Below are 6,766 nucleotides of genomic sequence, written 5' to 3'. Positions count from 1 at the left end.
GCCCAGGCCCACGCTGCTGGAACGTACATGCCCAGCATCTCAGCTTTCTATCTAACTTCATTAGTTTAAGGATACCCACATCACGCAAGATTCTAAACAATGAAATAAACTAGGTAAAACCAAGGAGAAGCATATAAAGTTTCATACCTGAAGGTACATGTGAATGACAGTTTTTAGAATCCTGAGCCTGGAAAACCCCGAGTGAGAGGAGGAAGTGTGAACAGCTCGCCCGGGCCCTCCCCATGACAGGTGTGGCTGGGAGACCCAGACCCCGGCTTCTCTCACGCACTTCCCACACGGGTGCGAAAGTGGAAATGTGGTGAGGTGGCCAAGGCTGGTTTCTTTTATTTTTAGGATACGGGGTCTTGGTGTGTCACCCAGGCTGGAGTGTAATAGCACAATCATGGCTCCCTGCAGCCTTGACTTCCTGGGCTCAAGCAGTCCGCCAGCCTCAGCCTCCTGAGTAGCTGGAACCACAGGTGCGGGACACCACACTCAGCATTTTTTTTTGGTAGAGACAAGGTCAGCTGTGTTGCCCAGGCTGGCCCAAAGTCCTGGGGTGCAGTGAGCTGCAGTGAGCAGGTGAGGGCCATGCTTTTTTCCTTCTTTTCTCTCTCTCTCTCTTTCCTGAGATGGAGTCTTACCCGCTCTGTCTGTCTGTCTGTCTGTCTGAGACGGGGCCTTGCTCTGTCACATAGGCTACAGTGTAATAGTGTCATCTGGGCTCACTGCAACTTCCACCACCTAGGTTCAAGTGATTCTCCCACCTCAGCCTCTCGAATAGCTGGGATTACACGTGTGCACTACCACATCCGGCAAATTTTTGCATTGTTGGTAGAGACGGTGGGGGGCGTCTGCCACATTGACCAGACTGGTCTCCAACTCCTGACCTCTGGTGATCTACCCACCTCAGCCTCCCAAAGTGTTGGGATTACAGGGGTGAGCCACTGCACCTAGCCAAGCCGAGCTTTAAATCAGGCAGTTCACAGGGCTAGAGAATATATTTTTGGTTCAACTATAATTCTCCCCTCTCCCCACAAAAACTTAACTAATAAATAACAAATCCTCAAGGAGCAAGAGTGCCCTGGGAGGGGCCGTGGCAGGTCCGCTTTGTGCCAGAATTCCTTGTTCAGAGAAAAGAGACCGAGAACAGGCCATAGCACCTCTGCCTGTGGGCTCACTGCTCGTGGCACGTGGGGGCTGGCATCCCGCCACCAGAGGACACCACCTGGAACACGGCCCCAGGACACGAACACAGGCCAGGGGCAGAGTCCCCGCGTCCCAGAGGGAGGCCACAGGGCGGCACTTTCCATGAGCCTCCTGCCTCCTTGGACTTTATGACTGACGCTTCGCTCTACTCACAAGGGCACAAGAGTCGGCTTTCTCTGCTCTTTACAGCCAGAGCTGACAGTGTCCTTCCCAGCACTGACACCACCTGCTGAGGCAAACAGCTGCTCACCACGGGTTTCAGCCCCTAAATTCACATCTCCTTCAGGACCCCCGCGGTCCCTGCCTCAGCCTCTGAAGTAAGAAGAGGCTGGTCTGCCTCCCTTCCTGGGGAAGCACCCTCTGGCTCTGCTACTACTGGGTGCTCAGGGGCCCTCAGTCTGACAGTGTCCTGGGCCTGGGGGAGGCACCCACTGGGCACTCAGGAGCCCTCGGTCTGACGGCGTCCTGGGCCCGGGGGAGGCACCCACTGGGCACTCAGGAGCCCTCGGTCTGACGGCGTCCTGGGCCCAGGGGAGGCACCCACTGGGCACTCAGGAGCCCTCGGTCTGACGGCGTCCTGGGCCCAGGGGAGGCACCCACTGGGCACTCAGGAGCCCTCGGTCTGACGGCGTCCTGGGCCCGGGGCTGAAGCACTGTCCAGTCGCCCACTTGGTTCCCGGGGACTCTGAACAGTATGATTTTGACAATGATGTTTCCATCTAATACACACATATTACATTAGGTTTCATCTCAGAATTTTGCATTCAACACTGTGTTCAGTAAACAAGGCCACCACTTATTCAAACACAGGAAAACAAAGGAGGCCAAGTTCAAGGTCACTCGCTCCTGAGCCAGAGAGAGGAGCCAAGGGGAGCTCCCAGTTCACAGGAGCAGTGGGCACAGCTGCTTCAGCAGGGGCAGGGGCACAGCGAGGTGGAGGCACTGACACTGCCCATCCTCCTAGGGCGGCCACCGCGCCCGGCGCTGGAACCTGGAAGGCCGGCGTGAACACCTGCCAGTGGGCATCTGAGCGGAGGTCCCAGGCCCCGCGTCTCACACTTCCCACGGGCGTAACACTCAACACTCCATGGGTAGGGGAAACGTGTTCCTTTCCAAACTCAAGACATTCTGAGGAAAAGCAGCAAGCCTCGTCTCCCGACAAAGGGCAGCAGTGCCCCCACGACCGTCTCCTCTGCAACAGGCGCTTCCTGCACAGCCATGCCCCCTCTGCGGGATCTGTTTCCCACGCCCAGCGGGCTCTCTCTCCAGCACATCTCCTTCATTAACTTGCTAGGGGAAAGTTACCATGTTGCTGTTTGTGGTTTGCACTAAAGTTCTGTTTTCTGATCTTAGTTTGAAACCATACACAACGCTTTGTCGTTTAACAAAACAAACTCCACAATAAAAACGGTCAGAACCAAAGTATCTTTCGCGCTTGAGACCCTCAACTACTGGTCTTGGTTTTGCTTGTTTGATTGGGGTGTCTGGTTTCTCCGCTAGCCTGGCTCTTAGTGAAGTCCCCTGTCCCGGCCAGCAGAGGGATCCCCTACCTCTGACCAAGGCGGGAGGAAAAGCAGCCCCACAGGGCCCTGAACCTCAGCACAGCTCCGGGGGCTGCCTGGACGTCCTGAGCGAGGATTCTCTGAATTCTACCCGATGGTCAGCGCTGCAGGCCACATCACCTCCTGACATGGGCACCATGCTCTGCCCTCCACAGCTGCTTAGAGTCAGGGCCACGGCTGGTCCGCCCACCCCTCTGGACTCTACCATAGAGAAACCCAGATATTGGCACGAAAATAACGAGGCTTGACCAGAGACGAGACACGAGATTGGCACATGGGCTGTGCCAGCTTCAGAAGGCCGTAAACCAGAGCGGCCCGCACTTCCTCCTCACTTCCAAACAATTCCGCACTGCTTTACAGGTGCGGGGCACAGCAACACGAAAGACCCCCACACGGAAACCGAGCGGGGCTGGGTGTTTCTGGGTTGGAGTCCCACTGCTGACAGCCACAGGGCGTGTCTGGAGCTCGTGCTGCAGGGCATGGGGCTTTCTGGGGTGCTCCGGAGCACAGCACTCGGGCAGCCAGTGACACAGTGGAAACAGACGATGCCTGTCATAGTCTGTGACTGTCCCTCAACATGACAGCAGCACAGCAAAGGTAGAGGATGGCTTTCGTCTAACCAAAGCTGCTGCTCAGAAGAGGTTTCTGCAGACCACAAAGAACTGAGTTCTCACAAAGCGAGTTCAGGCTCACGCTGTACACACAGTGAGCACACACAGTACACACTACCAGGGCACTGCCCCCTTTTGGCATTTCTACAAATTCCTGGGTCACCCTGCCGGGCAAGGCCTCGGAAGAGTAAGACTGGATTCCCCACAAAACCCAGAGCTTGGTGGAGCCGGTGATGCTGGCGTGCGCAGCCTGGCTGGGCAAACTCAAAGTGCAGGCCGAGCAGAAACTGCTGCTCTGCTGGGTAGAGTCCAGAGCCCTGCACGTGGTGGGCACTCTAGCCACCCTCCCCTGGGAGGTGACAGATGCGAGTGGCCCTGTGTGAGATGGCCCCAGCTCCCACAGAGCACACGTGCTGTGAGGAGAGGCCACAGGCAGGAGGGATGGAGGGGATTGGGGGGAGGCTTCCCATGGAGGGTGAGAAGGGGCCGCCGAGCCAGCGTCTGCTGGGGGCATGGGAGTCCTGGCACCCACAGCTGCGCTCACTCAGGGTGTCTAGGGCACAGATGCTGAGAAGTGACATTGCTGGGTCATCTTTAATTTTGAGAAACACTGACAAAGTCCCCTCCAAAGAGGTGCTGATTTATTCTCCCACCAAGCATGTGAGAGATGGAAACAGCCCCATCAAACTAGCTTTGAAGGTCCTCAGGCTTGAGACCATGGAGCACTCAACCACGATTCTTTTGAGCACAGAGGTCGAATCCTTAAGGTTATCGGGTCGGAGCCCTGCCTTGAATAAGCAGACAGACTCTGCTCGGGGCAGATGGCCATGCATGGTCTTCCTGAACACCTCCCGGTCCAGAGCTCAGAGCCGGGAGCCGGGTCGCAGCAGAGCTCAGAGCCAGGCGCCGGGCGGCAGCAGAGCTGAGTTGCCACAGACTTCGACCTGAATGGCCGCTCCCTTTGTCCCAGTTTTCTCACTGGTCTTGCCTTTGCTTCCCACCAACAAGAGGGGACAGTCACTAGACCTGCCTCACAGGGTCACGTGAGAATAAACAAACGCTCTGGCACAGGCCAGGCCAGGCAGAAGACAAAGGGCCGCCCTGCTGGGCGTGCTCCCCACAGAGCCTCACAACAAAAATCCCTTGATCAGAACGACACTGGCATTCAAATGAAGGGGCTGTTTCAAAATGAGTAAAATGGCACCTGACCTGTTCACACCCACACCTGACCCACCCGCCCCTTCCAGGCCTTGTGTTTGAAGTGGACGCCAGCACTTCCTCCTGTCTGCTGCCCTGATGGGGCTGTAGGGCAGAAGAGGTTGTGCTGGGCCGGCAGGGCCGGGTGCGTTTCAGCATGACACCGGGTCTGAGGGGCTGTTTTCAAAATTACACTTTTAAGTAACAGACATTCACAATGCATTCATGAGCAGTGCACTCAAATCAAGAAAACCAACAGGGAAAAACATGCTTGAAACCCATATACATTTTAGAAAGAAAAACACTGTTTTAAAAATGCCATCTGGAAAGGTGGCGCTTACATCTATCCCAAGCACACAGTTTCATTCGCTGTTTCTGCCTGCCTTGAGAAGGTTCACAGCCAAAGGGGCCAGAGCAAGGGAAGCCTCATCTTATGTCCCCAACACGTGCAGACGGAGCACTAGCCGGGACCATGCGTCACGCTACGATCAGGTCACTCCTTTGCTATAAGGCTCCGGGGTGCCCATGCTCCACCGCCAGCGACACCTGTGCTCCTGGGGCCAGCATGTGAACCTCTCCCAGGCTGAGAAAGCAACACGACGCCCCAAACACAATTTGTGTTCCCATCTCTAAAACTCGTTCCCTTTTCGGCAAATTCCTAATCATTCTTCCAAACCTAGTTCAAATGACACCTCTTATTTTTCAATTTCATTTTTTTATTGAGACAGTGTCTTGCTCTGCCGCCCAGCAATGGTGCTGTCACGGAGCATGGCAGCCTCGGGTTCCTGGGCTCAAGCGCTCCTGCCGCCTCGGCCTCCTGAGTAGCTGCAACTGCAGGTGTACGCCACCACACCCAGCTAATGTTTGCTTTTTTTTGGAGAGACACGGCTCTCCCTGTGCTGCCCAGGCTGGTCTCGAACTCCTGACCAGAAGTGATCCTCCGGCCTCTCCCGCCCAAAGCGCTGGGGCTCCCGGCACGAGCCGCTGCGCCCAGCCTGCGTCGTGGAACGTGGACCCAGCCACGTCCCCTCCCGGCCGCAGCGGGCCTCGCCCTTCCGAAGCCTTGCCTCTCCGCGGGGAGCGGGCGGCGGCTGCGCCTTCTCAACGTCCCGCGCACGTGGCCGCCGTCCGCTCAGGCGCGGGGCCCGCCCTGAACCCGCACCCCACGCGCGGCCAGGTGCACGCAGCGACCCCGGGGGCGGGGAGGACCGCGAGGGCGACTTCCGCGGGCCCAAGAAGCGGAAGTGAATCTCTGGACCCGGCCCGCCACGACTCGTCCGAGGACGCCTGAACACGGACCCCGCCGGCCGCACAGCTTCTCCCCCCGCCCCACGCCCCCCGCTCCCCACGGGGCGCCAGCGGCTCGGCGGCCCCGGAAGCCCGACGCCCGGCTCCAGGCGGATCGCCGGAAAGCGGCTGCGCCACGGCTCCAGCCCAGCGGCGGCCGGGGACGGGCCCGGAACCGCCCCCGAGAGCTCTGCGCCCCGCCGGCCCGCCGCGGTCCCGTGGGCTCTGCCGCCCGCACCTACGACACGGCCGCGCGGCCGGGGCGCGGGGTCCGCCTCGCCCGAGCGCTTCCTCTCCGCCGCCGCGCGCGCGCCAGGGTCGGACCGGAACCGCTTCCGGCGCCCAACAGCTTCCCCGGCGCGGCGCGTCCGTTGCCCAAGCGCGCCCCCCCCCGGCTCGGCGCCGCGGTGGCGGGTTCCGGGCGCGCGCGTTCCCCCTCCGGTCCCGCCTGTCCCGCCGCGGCTGGGTCGGGGCCGCGGGCGTCTCGCGAGCCGTGGCCGAGGCAGGCGTCGTGGTCTCCGGGCGCTACCCAGGGGCTGCCCTGATCAGAACGGCGCGCGGGGCCGCTCCGAACGCGGCTTGCTGGGCCTCGCCCTGTCCTCCCGGAAGGGGCTGCCTGGGCTTCGGGGCCGGGTGGGGGCTCCGGCGGAGCCTCGCTGTGCCGCCCGACCGGGTGCGATGGCGCCGCCTGGGCTCGCTGCAGCCTCCGCCCCCGGGTTCAAGCGATCCTCCCGCCCCGGCCTCCGCAGTGGCGACTCCAGGCGCGCCAAGGTCTGTTTCTCCTCCGTGGTTTTAAAGGACGGCGTTCGGGCGCGGCGGCTCACGCCTGTGATCCAGCACTGTGGGAGGCCCAGGCGGGCGGATCACAAGGTCAGGGGTTCGAGACCAGCCTGACCAACG

The 6,766-nt window shown here is 60.0% G+C and overlaps 1 protein-coding gene across 4 annotated transcripts in view; it reads right to left on the bottom strand.

Annotated features, from left to right (window-relative positions):
- ACSF3 (acyl-CoA synthetase family member 3) overlaps nt 1-6,406 on the bottom strand; it is a 63,533-nt gene extending 57,127 nt beyond the window's left edge. The window contains exons 1-2 of one of the 4 annotated variants that reach the window (XM_037733250.1): nt 4,936-5,082; nt 873-882 (exon numbers count right to left, since the gene is read on the bottom strand). The gene's annotated coding sequence lies outside the window, so the exon portion shown is untranslated. Of the gene's footprint in view, nt 1-872; nt 883-4,935; nt 5,083-6,104 lie in introns of those variants that run through there. The other 3 variants (XM_017513924.2, XM_037733252.1, XM_017513925.2) reach the window with 3 other exon arrangements.
- Nucleotides 6,407-6,766: the final 360 nt, after the last annotated feature.

Source organism: Cebus imitator, unplaced genomic scaffold (genome assembly GCF_001604975.1).
Source record: "Cebus imitator isolate Cc_AM_T3 unplaced genomic scaffold, Cebus_imitator-1.0 Scaffold509, whole genome shotgun sequence".
NCBI lineage: Eukaryota > Metazoa > Chordata > Mammalia > Primates > Cebidae > Cebus > Cebus imitator.
Note: the sequence above shows the minus strand (reverse complement) of the source record. Positions and strands in the feature narration are given on the sequence as shown.